This window comes from Myotis daubentonii, chromosome 17 (genome assembly GCF_963259705.1).
Source record: "Myotis daubentonii chromosome 17, mMyoDau2.1, whole genome shotgun sequence".
In the NCBI taxonomy this organism is placed as follows: Eukaryota; Metazoa; Chordata; class Mammalia; order Chiroptera; family Vespertilionidae; genus Myotis; species Myotis daubentonii.
Genome location: NC_081856.1, coordinates 48,522,188 through 48,539,314, shown reverse-complemented (window position 1 = coordinate 48,539,314; position 17,127 = coordinate 48,522,188). Strand labels below are relative to the sequence as shown.

The 17,127-nt window shown below is 54.7% G+C and overlaps 1 long non-coding RNA gene across 7 annotated transcripts in view; it reads right to left on the bottom strand.

The window, feature by feature from the left end:
* Window positions 1-17,127, bottom strand: part of LOC132219748 (uncharacterized) — an 801,764-nt gene that overhangs the window by 758,395 nt on the left and 26,242 nt on the right. The window contains exon 1 of one of the 7 annotated variants that reach the window (XR_009449599.1): window positions 2,809-2,898. The exons of the other annotated variants lie outside the window; for them this stretch is intronic. This is a non-coding gene — a long non-coding RNA (uncharacterized LOC132219748). Of the gene's footprint in view, window positions 1-2,808; window positions 2,899-17,127 lie in introns of those variants that run through there. 7 annotated transcript variants of the gene reach the window in all.

The window sequence follows — 17,127 nt, the reverse complement described above, 5'->3', positions numbered from 1 at the left end:
ATTACATAAAAGGGTACGGTCTTTTTTTTCAATAGTTTTATTCATTTCAAACGGGCCGGATCCGGCCCGCGGGCTGTAGTTTGCCCACGGCTGCACTAGACTGTGCTAAAATGACTTAATTACATGCTTTGGTTTTGCACCAGAATATGAACTCCTTCAGAGTAGAGACTTGTTGGCTCTTTGCTATTTGTGTGTCTCCAGAGCCAGGCAGAATGCCCAGTGCATAGTAGACAGGCAACAACCATTAGATGGCTGGGTGGAATGATGGCCCAATGAAAGGAAAGATTGGGTGGAAGGCTGTTGGGTGGAAGGCTGGTTGGGTGGAAGGCTGTTGGGTGGAAGGCTGGTTGGGTGGAAGGCTGGTTGGGTGGAAGGCTGTTTGGGTGGAAGGCTGTTGGGTGGAAGGCTGTTGGGTAGAAGGCTGTTGGGTGGAAGGCTGGTTGGGTGGAAGGCTGTTGGGTGGAAGGCTGTTGGGTGGAAGGCTGTTGGGTGGAAGGCTGTTGGGTAGAAGGCTGTTGGGTGGAAGGCTGGTTGGGTGGAAGGCTATTGGGTGGAAGGCTGTTGGGTGGAAGGCTGTTGGGTGGAAGGCTGGTTGGGTGGAAGGCTGTTGGGTGGAAGGCTGTTGGGTGGAAGGCTGTTGGGTGGAAGGCTGTTGGGTGGAAGGCTGTTGGGTGGAAGGCTGGTTGGGTGGAAGGCTGTTGGGTGGAAGGCTGGTTGGGTGGAAGGCTGGTTGGGTGGAAGGCTGTTGGGTGGAAGGCTGTTGGGTAGAAGGCTGTTGGGTGGAAGGCTGTTGGGTGGAAGGCTGTTGGGTGGAATGCTGGTTGGGTGGAAGGCTGTTGGGTGGAAGGCTGTTGGGTGGAAGGCTGTTGGGTGGAAGGCTGTTGGGTGGAAGGCTGGTTGGGTGGAAGGCTGTTGGGTAGAAGGCTGTTGGGTGGAAGGCTGGTTGGGTGGAAGGCTGGTTGGGTGGAAGGCTGTTGGGTGGAAGGCTGTTGGGTGGAAGGCTGTTGGGTGGAAGGCTGGTTGGGTGGAAGGCTGTTGGGTGGAAGGCTGGTTGGGTGGAAGGCTGTTGGGTAGAAGGCTGTTGGGTAGAAGGCTGTTGGGTGGAAGGCTGGTTGGGTGGAAGGCTGGTTGGGTGGAAGGCTGTTGGGTGGAAGGCTGTTGGGTGGAAGGCTGTTGGGTGGAAGGCTGGTTGGGTGGAAGGCTGGTTGGGTGGAAGGCTGTTGGGTGGAAGGCTGTTGGGTGGAAGGCTGTTGGGTGGAAGGCTGTTGGGTGGAAGGCTGGATAGTTATAGTGCAGCACAGAAGGGTGGTTTGGAGAAACAGTATAGGAGAATGGAAGGAAGCATAGAAAGGAACACAGGTGGAGGAACAGATAGAGAGAAACATAGGGGAAAGGAAACAATGGGGTGAAATCATGAGGAAGAGGTGAGGCAAGAAGCTCCCAAGCCATACAACCGCAGCAGACGGAGAAGGAAGGCTGTGCGACATGCCCGTAGTGACACCCCCAGAGTCCACATCTTCACTGCGGTTCATCAACAGCCACTCTGAACATGTTTCAGTACGAAGGGTATTCAGCAAGGAGCTTCCCTGCCCCTGAGCTTCTCTCCCCACAGCAGGAGGGGGAGAAACAGCCACATGGCAAAGTGAAAAACAGGAGACTGAGCCTCAGGAGCCAGCACATCGTTGTCAATTCCTCTTATCTACAGAGACTACCTGTCAGGGGGCATCCCACCTGGTGGAGTCTCCCCAGGGCACTGCCGGAGCTCCTAAGATCCCAGAACTCCTTTCCCTGGATGCTCCCATCTGGGCTCCCCAGCCCTCGGAAGGTGCCTTTGGGGAGCAGCAGTTCCCTGTCCCACCCTCGGAAGGTGCCTTTGGGGAGCAGCAGTTCCCTGTCCCACACCGCACCCCAGCGCCCGCACCTGGGAGCCAATTCTGCCAGGAGGAGCCCTGCTTCTGGCAGCACCAACATCCACCACCAGAACCTGCTCCTCCTCTCTTCCCCTGGCACCCAGGTCCCTTCACAGAGCTGCCTGGCGATTCCAGTAAGTCGCCCTGCCCAGGTTCGCACACACTGTTCCCCACACTCCCTCAGGCAGCACCAGCTCTCACCACTGCTGGCAGCTGCAAGCCAGTCACGGCTGCCATGAAAGGAGGAGTTTCCCAGGGTTCTAAGTCACCCATCAGCTTGGACTGCGGGCATGATTCCTGGGGCTCACCACACCCACATAATACAAGCTTCAGGAGGGGAGCTGACACATTTGAGGAGGGAAGCGAAAGCGATTTCCCCTCGGGGGACTTGTGACTCAGCCCCTCTCTACTTGTAGGGACAAAGAAGTAGATGATTGCTGAAGGCCTTCCAATGACCAGGTACTGCATACACGAGAGTCTTCTTTGACAACCTTTGACCTACATCGGATCACATCCATTTTACAGATAAGGAAACTGAGGCTAGGGCAGCTTACATAACTAGCAGGCCCAAGATCAACCCCAGATGACTCTACAGCTCAAATGTGACCTTGCACGGACTCTTCCAAGTCCAGCCCAGCCCCATGTCAGCTCAGTCCCGAGAGAAAGCGCGAAGATACTGAGCAGGATCCGGTGGGGAGCGGGACCTGAGGGAACAGTCCACAGGCTAGCAGGGACCCAACCTCACAGCTCCTTACGCACTAGGGCCTGCCCTACGTTGGCCATGTAGTTATTTGGAAGTAGCCCAGGGTAATAGGAAGGAAGCAAGCTCAAAAGACAGAGACCAGAGTTTCAATTCCGACTTTGCCACTGTGTGGCTCGGAGCAGGCCGCTAACCTACATTCTGGTTCTTCAGCAAAGAGCCTGGGCCATCTGGCTGGCGTGAGCTGGTCCTCCAGGAAATGCTGCTTCTTATTCTTCCTTCCAATTCCTAATAAGACAAGAACCCACACTCAGACATCCTTCATGCTCCAAGGATGCAGTGAGGGAGCTGGACAGCCACGCCACCGACTGAAATGGTCCAAAATGAGCCCTAACCGGTTTGGCTCAGTGGATAGAGCATTGGCCTGCAGACTGAAGGGTCCCAGGTCCAATTCCGGTCAAGGGCATGTACCTTGGTTGGGGGCACATTCCCAGTTGGGGGTGTGCAAGAGGCAGCTGATCGATGTTTCTCATCGAGGTTTCTAACTCTCTATCCCTCTCCCTTCCTCTCTGTAAAAAAATCAATAAAATATATATTTTTTTTAAAGAAATGGTCCAAAATGAGACGGCCCAGTCACTATAAACAAGCATGATAACACCGGGAGCCATTAAAAAAATAAGTAAATGAAAGTGCCACCAAAACCAAATCTTCAGGTGTCATAACTAGAGCAAAAGAAAGAGACAGGAAGGAACTCAAGGTCACAGCACCGCTCTATGTTAGATTTCATTCAAAACAGTACTGGCCCTAGATGGTCTGGCTCAGCGGATAGAGCACTGGCCTGCAAACTGAAGAGTCCCGGGTTCGATTCTGGTCAAGGACACATGCCCGGGTTGCTGGCTCGATCCCCATTGGGGGGGGGGGGGGGGGGCGGCGTGCAGGAAGCAACAGATCACTGAGTCTCTCTCATCATTGATGTTTCTATCTCTCTCCTCTCCCGTCTTCTCTGAAATCAATAAAAATATATTTTTTTAAAAATTCTGGCCACCGTCTGTGGGCCAGCCACAGTTCTAGAAACCGGGACCTCACCACCACTCCCTTCAGGCTGCCCTGAAACTCTCAGCCAAAACCAGAAACCCCACTTCAATGCCTGGCTTTTTGCCAACATCCAGTACTTCTCTTCAGAAAGTGCCCATTTCAGCACCTTCCCATCCCTCCTGCACCTGCTGCAGGTGACCTCAGGCCAGAGAGAGACCTCACGGCATCTTGCAGGTGCCCAGCTTGAGTCCTCTGGGGTTTGACACACTCAAGATGATAAGCAGATCCAGAACTCTCAGACCTGTCTCGGCTGACAGCCCTCGGAAGATTCCGAACAGTAAACTCCGTCAGCTTCGCTTCTTCGATTCAAACCCACGTGTCCTCTTTCCTCACCCCGGAGTTTACCTTCAGCAGAGTCCAGCATGCAGACTAATCGGTGCTGAAGACGTTTCCAAAGCACCGAAGTTTTCAATCGCAGAAAACACACACGATTAGTCTTCATTCATTCACTCCATAAGTACTGATGGACTGCCTACTCTGTGCCCAGCAATATAGGGGTGGAGGAGAAAGGAACGCACAAAGGGAAGAAAGCAACAAACTTCAAGTCAGAAAAAGCGGACCTCCACCCTGGTGTGTCCCTAACTCGCTGAGAGTCCCCAGAGAACATGACGACCTCCTCTCCTAGACAAGGTCATCATCAAGAGTCCACAACAGGCCGTAGCCGGTTTGGCTCAGCGGATAGAGCGTCGGCCTGCGATCTGAAAGGAACCAGGTTCGATTCCGGTCAAGGGCATGTACCTTGGTTGTGGGCACATCCCCAGTTGGGGGTGTGCAGAGGGCAGCTGATTGATGTTTCTCTCGCATCGATGTTTCTAACTCTCTATCCCTCTCCCTTCCTTTCTGTAAAAAATCAATAAAATATATATTTTTTTAAAAAGAGTCCACAACAGGCCACGCGCATCTCAGCACCCCGGTTCCTAGTACACTGAGGGCACAGGACATGCGGTCATAGTAGACGAAAGCACTCCTCAGCCTCAGTCAGTGCATCTGCCGAATGGGATGACACAAGGACGGAAGGTTTCAAGGACATTCAGGATATGGCCGTCCCCAGCACTCCCCAGGAGCTGGGTGGGCCACTCAAGGGCTGTAAAATTTCCCCCAGGGACAACTGGGAGCACAAGTCTGGGGCTCCATACTCTCGGCCTGAGTGCTGGCCTTTGCCCCTTACTAGCTGCATGGCCTTGAACAGGTGGCTGTGTCTCTAAGCCTTCATTTCTTCATCTGGTAAATGGGCATAATGACGGTACACCTCCCTGCTAGGTTTCTGCTGGAGAGCAAATACGTTACTTGAAGGCATTACTTCAGCACAGGCAGGCCTGGCACATCGAAAGTGCCCGTGAGAGTCTTCGCCAGACACCCACCCCTGCTCCTGAGTCACTCCGCACGCCAGCTAAGCCCTCCCCACGCTCTCCATCACAGCCCTCCCCACTCCTTACTCTGCATCTACAGTCCAGGGCAGGTATAAGGAAATTCTACCCTCCCCTCCTCCTGGAAACACACAGCCCTTGTTTCCTTCTCTCCTTTGGACAGAAAGGTGAACATAAGAAGCACTTCCCATCTCTTTTCTAAAAGGAAAACCACAGGATAAGCAGGAGTATAAAAGGCAGCTGTGGGCCCCTGGGGAAAGCCTGGGGGAGGGCGGGTCCTGGGAAATGCAGAGAGACCTTCCAAGGGGTCAACTGCCCAATTTCCTCACCCCAAGCCCCTTCCCCAGCCGACTCCCAGACACACGCCCTTAGGGGTCCTCACTGCCCAGCCCTCCTGCTGCTTTCTCCATCCCTCCATCCCGGCACTGAGGTCCGCCCCCCAGCGCCCTCAGGGCTCAGCGGGCAGGCTCCAGGCACAGTGACAGCAGACGCCTCTCAATCGTCTGCTTCCTGCTGGGCTGACAGCTGCCTTCCTCAGGGAAGCACGACTCCAGCAGCCAGGCGGCACAGGAGAGAAGAAACAAAGAAAAGGGAGAGAGAGAGAGAGAGAGAGAGAGAGAGAGAGAGAGAGAGAGAGAGAGAGAGAGAGAGAGAGAGAGAGAGAGAGAGAGAGAATATCTAAGAAACAAATGACCCTGAAGCAGAGAGTCTAATAGTACAGTGAACTGAGTTCTGGGGTCAAATTCCAGACATGCCACTTTCTAGCTGTGCCTCTGAGAACCCTCAGTTTCTTCCCCCGGGAAATGGGTACAAGGGCAGTGCCCCATGCCAATACACAGATGCTCCCTCACAGCAACACCGGTGGGTTTTCAAGGTCATATCAAGATGCTCACAAAATAGCAAAGACACGGGAGACCTGTGGGCTGTCGGGACATGAGGCCCAGCCTTTTCCCGGGGACCGGCCTGGCTGCCCCACCCGGCCTGCTCAATCTGCCCACGCTGCTTTCCTATAAGTCAGCTCCCACTCCAGGTAAACTCTCGGATTCTGGATCTCAAGGGGATCCTGCCAGGCAGTTGGGACGGGAGTGTAAAAAAATCGGGGTATAAGAGGTCGGGGGTGAGGGGGTGCCAGTGGCAGAGAGGGTCAAATGCCAATCCGGGTCCCACAAAGAACTCCCTATTGAGGACAGGGCTGCCTGGTGACTCAGAAGCTGCACTTGGGGCAATGACTCAGCGCCCCAGCAGAGCAGGGCAGGCCAGCGCCCCTGAGTTGCCTCCAGAAAGAGGGGGTGCCATGCCAGGAGGGCCTGGACAGAGTCAGCCCCCAGGAATGCCCCCCGCCCACCCACCTGTGCCCACTGCTGGCGACTCACGCAGCTGGCATCCCGGCCATGCAGCCACGTGATCGGGCTGTCACTGTGCCAGGGTAAACAGGCGGGAGCAGGAGCGCTCCTCCCGGCCTGGGGTGAGGTCATGCCGCAGAGGGGGCTGGGACCAGAGGAGGGTGGGCGGCTCTCGGGACAGGAAATGGCCAGAATGCCAGCGCTGGTTTCTGGGGCTGGGGAGCCAGAGGCCAGAAAGAGAAAGGACCAAAATGACCTCTCAGGACAGAAAAGGGCAGGGCAGAGGCACGCCCCTGGGGACCAGGAGGAAGCTGAGGCTTAAACTACTCAGTAGGCATTCAGTATTCAGAGACTTCATTTGCATCTCCCCCTCCCCCCCAACCCTCCCACCCGTTTCCTCTCCTCTGGTCCTCTGTGTTTCCTCTCCATCCGTCTAGCATCTCTCCCTCTCTCTCTCTCTCTCTCTCATTCTCTCTCCATCACAACCACCTGCCCAGCATTCAGGACCACTCGACACCCCCTACAAGCCTCTGCCAGGAGCCCCCTCAGATCCCTTAGCCCCTTTCAGGCTCCCAGCAACCTCCCTGGGGTTGGGCACTGCATCGGCACTTCACAGGTTAACTCCTTCAGGTAGATCCTGTTCTGATTCCCTAGGTCACAGAGGAGAATGCTGCGGCCCAGAGAGGTCGCTGTCACGCTGAAGATCACACAGCTGGACTCTAAACCAGATGGGCCAGCACCAGGGTCCATTCACTGACCACTAAACATCACTGACTACCTGTCCCCAAGCTTCCAAGCAGCAGGCGGGGGGGGGGGGGGGGGGGGGGGGCGGGGGGGTGTCCTGAGCAGAGTTCGGATGACGCATCCAAGGGCCCACGCTTGCTCAGGCCCATTTCCCTCCCTCGGGCCTTGGGCTCACAGCCCGGGCCACGGGCGCAGACTTAGTGCAATGCGGTCCCACGATGCCTCCCGGCTCTGCCTAGAAGCTGCAGACCTGCTCTCTCCCACTGCAGGCACTGAGGCTCCGTATGGCACTGACACCCAGCAAACACACGCCAGCAATCACCGCCGTGACCGAGCGGGGACCTGGCTCCGGGGGGTCCTTGCGAAGCGCTGGCTGGGCTACAGCTGTAGCACTTGGAGACCCAGATGAGCCCTCACCCAAGCGACTTGGCGAACCTCCCCTGTCGGAGGGCAAAGTGGACTTCATCACAGCCCAGGTCTGGGCCCGAGTCACCTGATGGGCTCCTGCGCTGAAGCCAGTCCACAGAAGCACGGGGGCCAGAGCACAAAGACCCCTTGTCCCCACCGCACGCCTGCACGGAGGAACCGCGGCCCAGCACGCCTGGTAACCCGACTCAGAATGAACGGCGTCTCCTGTCTGTCTCCTTATTGGTCCAACTTCACCCCCTCGAAGGGCTGAGAAGAAACGACTCCTGCCACTTACCACTGAGACCGTCCCCCAGGCCTGCCTCCTTTCACGGGAGATGAGAGAGGTCACATCCAGAGAATCGATCTGCTATGGCTTAGACCCCCATGCACTGAATGCTCATCACGTGTCGGGTCCTGGGCTGGCGCTGTCATACATGATCTCACCTGACTCCAACCAGAAGCCCACAAGGTGCGCCCTACTATCTCTGTGGGCAACGAGGACCATGAAGGAGTCGTACGGGGTTCAGTAACCAGGTCACAGGGCTGGGGACTGAGTCTGGATGAGCAACTCAGGACCATCCAGCTCTGTGCCCCTCCCTCCTCCCACACAAGCACAGTGCGTCCCACAGAAAGGGGGAAACAACCACGGAAGGGTGTCCACCCCCAAATGCGTCAACTGGACAGACACTTACAGGGGAGGCGACCTGGACAAATAAGTCAGGGAATTATTCACCACACCCTTATTCACCCCTCACCCCAATAGACGTTTTACATTTCAAACTTTCAGGAGAGATTTCTCCCCTCGTGTTTGGAATTCCCTCAATTCCTTCCACATTCTTCCTGTCACAGCATTTCCTTAATTTAAGAAAAAGGGACTATGACCCACCGGTGAGTCTACACATCAGAGGCCAAAGGACAAAATTCACATGTCCACCTCCCATTGCTCAATCCCATGTGCAGACATGAATCACGTGCTTTGAAAACTGCCATGAGCTCCACAGACATTAGGCGAACTGATTATCCTTTTTGAAAAATACGTTTGTGTTGATTTCAGAGAGGAAGGGAGAGAAAGATAGAAACAGGGAGAGAGAGAAACATCAGTGATGAGAGAGAACCATTGACCAGCTGCCTCCTGCATGCCCCACACTGGGGATTGAGCCCGAAACCTGGGCATATGCCCAGACCGGAAATCGAACCGTGACCTCCTGGTTCCTAAGTCGACACCCAACCACTGAGCCACGCCAGCTGGCTGAACGGATTATTCTTCATATCTGCACAGCTGGCTCTGCCCAGGTGCACCCCACTGCTGTCTGTGCGTGCGGGACACACCAGTGCTTCCCAACCTATACACACATCAGCTGGTGATCTTCCTTGGAGTCCCTGAACCAGGGGCAAGGACATCATCACCTAAAACACAAAGATGAGCCCCACCCCGGCCCCCAGGTACATATAGCCTGAGTTCAAATCAAGCTTCCAATGTTCTATCAGGGAAACCACAGAGACTATAATACAAGTCTTTCAGGAAATGTCTCTTTTTTAAAACATATATTTACTGATTTCAGAGAGGAAGGGAAAGGGAGAGACAGAAACATCAGTGATGAGAATCACTGGGGATGGAGCCCACAACCTGGGCACGTGCCCCAAATGGGAATAGAACCTCGACCCCCTGGTTCATAGGTCAACACTCAACCACTGAGCCATGCCAGCTGGTAGGAAATGTCTCCTTTTCAGAGCCGAAGTGCTGCTCCCCAGGTAGCTTTATGAACTGGGTGTCAGGCCACCAGGTTCTCTCCAAGAGCGCCACACTCGGCCTGCTTGCCCTTTAAGGAAGTGTGCGGTCCCTGACAGCCCACTCAGCCCTGCGAGCCCCTGGCCCACACGCCCACATGCACACACATGTGCATCCACACAGGAGCACACACAGTCTTTCTCTCTACTTGCTTTTCAGTGTCCCTGTCTCTCCTCGCATCCCCTTTTACCTGCCTGGCCTGCGCAGCCTGGAGCCTGATAACAGATGCCTCCTAGGGAAGGCAGGGCCCTGGAAGTTTTGTAGGATTCTATCTTTATCTGATTGAAGACCAGTCTTTCCACCTCCGGGAACACCTGGTTCTGAAAACTGGGCCAGAATGCAAGTTCTGCCTTATCCTAAATCCACCCCAAGGATGCAGGCCTCGGAGGGCCCCAGGGGCCTTTCCACCCATGGCTCACTCCCAGCCCGTCCCCAGTCTGCCCTGACCCCACGCACTGCCGAGAGGAAAAAGGTCTTCTGAGGTCTAAGGAACAGACAGGACCCAGCGTGGCTGCCGCCGTGGCCCAGCCCGGCCGGGCTAAAACCACTCAGGGTCTCCAGGCCCCAGCAGTTATCTGCCGCCTGCTCTCCAATTCCCTTTCCCCTGGTCCTTGGCAACCTCCTAAGACTCAGTGGTCGGCAAGCTGCGGCTCACGAGCCACATGTGGCTCTTTGGCCCCTTGAGTGTGACTCTTCCACAAAATATCGACTTCTGCGCACGGGCCACGAAATTTCAATCGCACTGTATGTGCGCGCCCGCACGTGGTATTTTGTGGAAGAGCCACACTCGAGGGGCCAAAGGGCCACATGTGGCTCGCGAACCGCGGTTTGCCGGCCATGGTCCTAAGTGATCACACACCTCCTGTCAATCAGGGCTGGTCCAGGACATGATGGCCAACCAGTGGCCATCCCCTTCCTGGCCATTCAGCGTCGCCCACAGGGGCCCCTGGGACCTGACCCCCGGGCTGTGTCTCCAACCCCACTCCCTGCAGAATGACCCACACCCACACACTGGACTAGGACCTCGCTTTCCTCCTCACATCCCAACATCCCAGAGGTCCTTTCCACACCCGCCTCACGCCACCTCCTCCGCCAGGCTGTGCCACGCCCAGGTGCCCACCACCACGTCCCAGTGGGCCCACTGGCAACCTCTCCGCACCACAATCCTCTTGTCCGCAGAACAGAAGTAGCTCACAGGCTACTGAGAGAATCAAGTGAGGCCATGGATTTGTTTCTACTTCTACTTAAATAAATTTGGGTTTTTAAGAATACTTATAGATTTTACAGAAAAATTGTGACTATTGAACAGAGAATTCCCAGGTAATCTACACTCCAATTCCCCTACTGCTGTCATCTTCTATTAGTTTGGGGCATTTCTAACCAATAATAATACACCATTACCGACACATCACTATGAGCTGACGTCCGCACTTGATTCAGTGCCTTTGTCTTCTCCTAGCGGCCTTTGAGTTGCCGCGTCTCCTTCGGCTCCTCTTAGCTCTGGCAGCTCGCAGACCTGATTTCTGGTGACTTTGACAGTTTTGTGGAGTACGTTCTGGCGTTTTGTAAACGGCCCACAGGTGGGATGTGTACAACCGTGTTAATAGTACATCCTGTTGATACGATGTGATCTGTGGTTTTCCGGCCAAAAACCCATGACCCCAGTCTAGTCATGAGAAGATCCTGATTTTTTTTCATCCTCACTGGAGGATACTTTTCCCACGGATTTTTAGAGAGAGTGGAAGGAGGGGAGAAGGGGGAGTGAGAGAAAAACAGTGTCTCGAGACACATAGATGGGTTGCCTCCCTCCTGCACTCGGCCCCAATGGAGGCTCGGGGGATGGAACCTGCAGGAGGTACTATGTGCCCTTGACCAGGAATCGAACCTGTGACCCTTCAGTCCGAGGGCTGACACTCTAACCACTGAGCAAACCCCACCATGGCGAGACGGTCATGATTTTTTTTTAATTAAATGTGTGACAGATAATACATTCGCTCTGATTCAAAATTCAAATGACACCCAAAGACACATAGTTCAAAGTCACCTGCCTGCCCCTTCCCCCCTCTACCTTGTCTCTCCCCAACACACAGGTTACCGGTGTTTCCCTACAGAACGTGGGCAAATAGAAATGCTTCCCATCCACACGCACACGCTTTGTACACAAAAGATGACACGCTGTGCTCACTAGTCTGCACTTTGCTTTTTTTCTCAATATATCCTGAGACCTGTTCACGTGCGCACAGCAATTCCTTCTTCTTTTCCACGCTCAGTCCACGGGGCGAGGGGGGGCCCTCGCGGATTGACCGAGTCTTCAACTCACAGCCACGTGAGTGGCTCTAAATCCTTTACTGCTGTAAGAAAAATGTGACTGTGACTAATCCCCTGCACTTCACACAGATTCCTGCAGGCAGGGAGATACCTGGGCGTGAGATTGCTGGGTCAAAGAGCACATCTCCCTGTAGCTGAGAGAGAGAAGGCCAAGTGTCTTCCCCAAATTCTGTACCAACTTGCATTCCCTTCCAAACATGTTCTTCTGCAGCTCTCTCAACAACAGGGCACATCACCCACGGGCACGCTGTACGATCTGACCAGGGGAAAGTGGCATTGCTGGTCTGTAGTCCCCCTTTCTGACCCGGCAGCTCATCTCCTGTTTACGTGCCGTTCGGGATTCCTTTTCTGTGCAAGGGTGGCTTGACGCACGCATATTAGCAGCCCCCTTAGCTGTGGGCCAGGCTCTGTGCGTGCTGCCCGGACACACATGGGCTGGAGTCGCGGAAAGGGAGCCAGCAGCCGGGGAAGCATGCAGCGAGAATGCACAGGTAAGAACCTGAACTCGGGTAAAGTAGTAAAAAGGTGAAGGGATTAAGAAGTACAAATGGGGCCCTAGCCCGTGTGGGTCAGGGCTTAGAGCGTCAGCCCTTGGACTGAAGGGTCACAGGTTCGATTCCGGTCAGGCACATGCACCTCGGTCGCAGGCTCCATCCCTGGCTCCCTTCCATTCTCTCTAAAAATCAGTGGAAAAAAATATCCTCAGGTGAGGATTAAAAAAAGAAAGAAGTACAAATTGGCAGTTACAAAACAGTCACGGGAATGTAACGTGCAGTGTGGGGACCACAGTCAACAATATTGCAATAACCATGTGTGGCACCAGGTGGGCACTAGACTTATTTGGGGGGGGGGGGGGGGGGTCACGTCCTAACTTATACGAATGTCTAACCACTGTGCTGTCCACCTGAAGCAAATACAATACTGAATGTCAACGGAAATTGAAAATTTAAAAATTGTTTTAATTTTAAATAAAGACCTTGAACTGCTAAGGGGAGGGGAGGGGGGAAGGAGGAGAAGAGATGGGAAGGGAGGGAAGGGGAAAGGAGGGGAGGGGAAGAGGGGGGAGGGAAGGGAGGGGAAGGGAGGGGAATCGAACCGTGACCTCCAGGTTCATAAGTCAACGCTCAACCACTGAGCCACGCTGGCTGGGCGAACCCCCTGAAGAGTCCTCATAAAGCACTCTTTCCAGAGCAGAGTGGGGGCGCGTGCTGGACAAAGGCCCCAGCTGGGTGGCTCCCCTGGGCGTCTCTGAGAAAGGCCCCCCCGCCCCCAGGCTGACAGGGCCAGGGCAGCTCTGGGAATGGATGGTCCCTTCCGCAGCGTTGCTCTGGATTGAAAAGCGCTGGTGCAAGAGAGATGTCCACTCGGAGTCTCTCCCGCTCAGGCGTCCGTGCCAGGCCTGGAGGCTACGGATGGGGAAACAGAACGCTGTGTTCTGCAAACAGCTCAGGTGTACCAAGAATCCTTCCCAAGACCAGAGGTAACCCGGGCAGTGTGTCTGCATATCTGCCATCTGATCTACGCTCCTGCCAGCTTCCAGAGAGCTCTGGGTCAGGTCACATGCACAACCGCATCGGTAGGTGCCAGATGGCCATGTTGAGTCTGCTATAGGCATGCGTAGGGTCCAGGGTGAGCGTTCCTGAATTTCTAGACTCAAACAATAGCTCTGTCCTTCCCTTCCTCTTCCTACCACCTTTAAACCTGGCCTAGGCTCTCAAATGCTTCTAAACCTCCTCCTCCTCCTCCTCTCTACCTTCACCCTCTCACTTCTAACCCAGCCAGCCCACCAAAGAGATAACCTTATCTGGAGGCCTGCCTGCTCAAAAGCCCTGAGATGCCTCTTTTCCTTTAAGACTCCAGGCCATACCCTTCGCTCAGGCTACTGACTCCATATCTCAAGAAGCCAGCCTGACACACCCCTCCAAGCTCAGTCCCCACTGGCCCTCACTCTGACCATCAGCTCCAAGCAATGAATCTAGCTCAGCATCTACAATGAAGCCTTTACTTGGGGCCCCGGTGCCATCCCCCCTCACAACACATATCCTCCCCCACACTCTAGTCAATTCCAATCCCACCTCCTTCAAGAAAGCTTTTCCCAGTACTGCAGGCAACACCCCGCACCAACAGAGCACCTTCTAGGTTCCAGGCACTGTGCCAGGCAGGGGGCTGCATATAAATAACACAGCTTCATCAACAAGAAATCAGTTTAGTGGATTGGATGAGACAGATATTCTACTGCAAAAGGATGAGAATGGCTCCGACTGCCTGCATCTGGAAGTCAGGAAGGACTTCCTGGGGGAGGTGACGGCTGGGTTGCATCTTTAAGAACCAAAGGGAATTACAAGGTGCAGGAGGTTCGCGTGGCCTGTAGAAGCTTGGGAGGAGGTGAGCTGAGTTGGGAAGGCCTGGTGGGCAAAGGAGACAGGGAAACAAGCTGCATGTGCGGCATGAGCACCAAAGAGCCGTCTCAGCTAGCAGTCCTCGGCTCCCTCCCGCTACTTCACACTTACTATTCCAGACCCTGCAACCCGCAGGAGGCTGCAATCAGGATGTGTTCCCTGGGCAGCCTTCCTATCTGCAGGGTTACCACATTCAGCTAACGCAGTGGTTCTCAACCTTCTGGCCCTTTAAATGCAGTTCCTCATGTTGTGATCCAACCACAAAATTATTTTCGTTGCTACTTCATAACTGTAATGTTGCTACTGTGATGAATCGTCATGTAAATATCTGATATGCAGGATGGTCTTAGGTGACCCCTGTGAAAGGGTCATTCGACCACCAAAGGGGTCACGACCCACAGGTTGAGAACCGCTGAGCTAACGCATGCAAATAGAGCCTTTGAAAAATGCAGACATGCATCCATCATCCGAGACCAGGAGGCTCCCCAAGGGCCCATGAAGAAAAGCAAGACCCCCACCCGGATTTAGCAGCTTCAGAAGGTGTGCCTGAGAGGCAGGGCCCTGGAACCAAAGGGCTCTCTCCAGGAGCCGGTACCAAGTTCCACACGGCACCTCTCTCGTCTGCCCGGAAGATGAGCGATTCCTACCTCCTATACCAGTGGTTCTCAACCTGTGGGTCGCGACCCCTTTGGGGGTCAAATGACCCTTTCACAGAGGTCGCCTAAGACCATCGGAAAACACATATATAATTACATACTGTTTTTGTGATGAATCACTATGCTTTATGTTCAATTTGTAACAATGAAAATATATCCTGCATATCAGATATTTACATGACGATTCATAACAGTAGCAAAATTACAGTGATGAAGTAGCAAGAAAAATAATTTTATGGTTGGGGGTCACCACAACATGAGGAACTGTATTAAAGGGTCGCGGCATTAGGAAAGTTGAGAACCACTGTCCTATACGAAAGCAAGTGATCCTCGCGAATTGTTTGATTTAAAAAAAAACACCTGGCCTGTGACAAGCCCTTCCAACCACATCGCCTGTTTTCGTCCTGACAGCAGCCCTGAGTGATGGGCAGGGAGCCGCGTCTGTTTCATCTGCAGATCAGGAAGCCGGGTGTCTCACCTGGGGACTTGCAGACGACAGAATGTTCAGAGAGAGGATTCTGACCTGGCCCTCTCGCCCTATGATACTTGCTGGAACTGGGCAGACCCCCGCAGGCCAGCTTGGCCAGCTCCGCTCCATACGCAGTGAAGGGCTGAGGGGCGCCGTGACTTGCTGGTGACCGAGCTGGATGTGGTGTCCAAAGATTGATGAATGAGCTGGAGGAGGAGCCAGGTCTTTTCTGAAGCAAGAGGGAGGCTCATGCACGCTGGTTTCTGCAGGCCCAGCCGGCCCAGCTGGGACCTCTCAGGGCGGAGGGGACAGATGACCTTGGTGTGGGGGGTGGGGGGGGTGAAGGGGAGGTCAAGGGCACATATCTGGGTTGCAGGTTCTTTCCCTGGCCCTGGTCAGGGTATGTGCGGGAGGCAACCAATCGATGTGTCTCTCACACATTGATGTTTCTCTCTCTCTCTCCCATCCCCTCCCTCCTTTCCTCTCTTTAAAAATAAAATCAATGGAAAAAAAATATCCTCTGGTGAGGAATAAAAAAAATAAAGTGAAAAGATCTGGATCCCACCAGGATAGCCACCGCAGGTAAGGTGCTTGGCCTCTTGCCTTCAATTCTGACCTCCCGTCAAATGGGGCCAGTGGCATCTGCCTCCGCCTCCCCCTGGCCAATGAGATGGATGAGACCAAATTCTGAACTGAACTGAGCACGTGTTAGGTGCCAGGCACCGTGCCTCCCTCCCAACAGCCCTTGGATGGATGCCGTTCCCATTTCACAGGAGTGGGGACTAGGAACAATGTGAAGCACTTTGCCCCAAACCATCCATTCCCAGAGCAAGCTTCGGGGGATACAAGGTGAGGACGAGGATTCCTGCCTCCAGAAGGTTTTCAGACGACCTGGTCACAGTGGCAGAGCCAGCAGCTGCGGAGCCCCAGCCCTCCCTCCTCACTTGCTCTCCCACTCCAAACGGATCTGGATCCAGGACCCATGAGCGTGCCCTCCCCTGCGCCCTGGGGCACTCTGTGAGAACCACTCACCCAGGGGGACGAGGCCACAGTTTGGTCTGACAGGTGGGGGACCAGCTCGCTACCCCGTCTTCTGTGTTGCCCTGCTCCGCCAGGCACAGCCGGGAGGGGGTTTGGGGGGGGGGGAGTCCCCATGGCCAGGGCTACCCTCCCAAGGCGTGGCCCGCAGAGCAAGTGCACGACCTCTGCCCCTTTGGAGCCGGTCTCTCAGCATCCCGCACTATTTTAAGGCCTCTCTGAGATCCAAACAGGACTCGGCGCTCACCAGGGACAGTGTGTGCAAGTTTTCCACTGGAAAGTATGCCGGTGCTGTAACTCACAGCCTGACTTCACAATGGGATCTGATTAGCAAGAGGCCCAGCATATCCTCTTTGGAGACGTACCGCTCCTCTCTCTTTCCTGTCATTCAGGGCTGGCGGGCACAGGGCACGTAGACCAGGCAACTGCCTCATCTAGCGGGGGTTGGGAGAAAGGACCTTTCCCTCCCCTGGGCTGGCTCAGGGGTCTCAGCACTCATCCTCCGGGGCCTCTGAACACAGCCTCAGTATTTAAATACATCTGCTCCACCCCTCCCACTAGCTTCCCACTCCCTTCCAAACAAAGCCCGAAGGCCCCATGCGGTGTGGCCCCCGCCCTGGCCTGTTCACTCCTGTCCAGCCACATTCACTCCTCACTCTCTGGTTGTCCTCCTGTTACCTCCTCCCCCACCCCCAATCCGGGCTCTGCCCTTCTCCACCTCACTCGGGGACCACTATATAGGCCAATGGGCTCCATCAGTGGCCCCTGATGTCCTGGCACCAGCAGGAGGTCAGAGTGCAAAAGGAGGAAGAGTTCAGGTAGAAATTAGGGGACTCTCTCCAGGCGGCAGGGGCTGGTTCCCTCCACGCTACAGCCCTGCC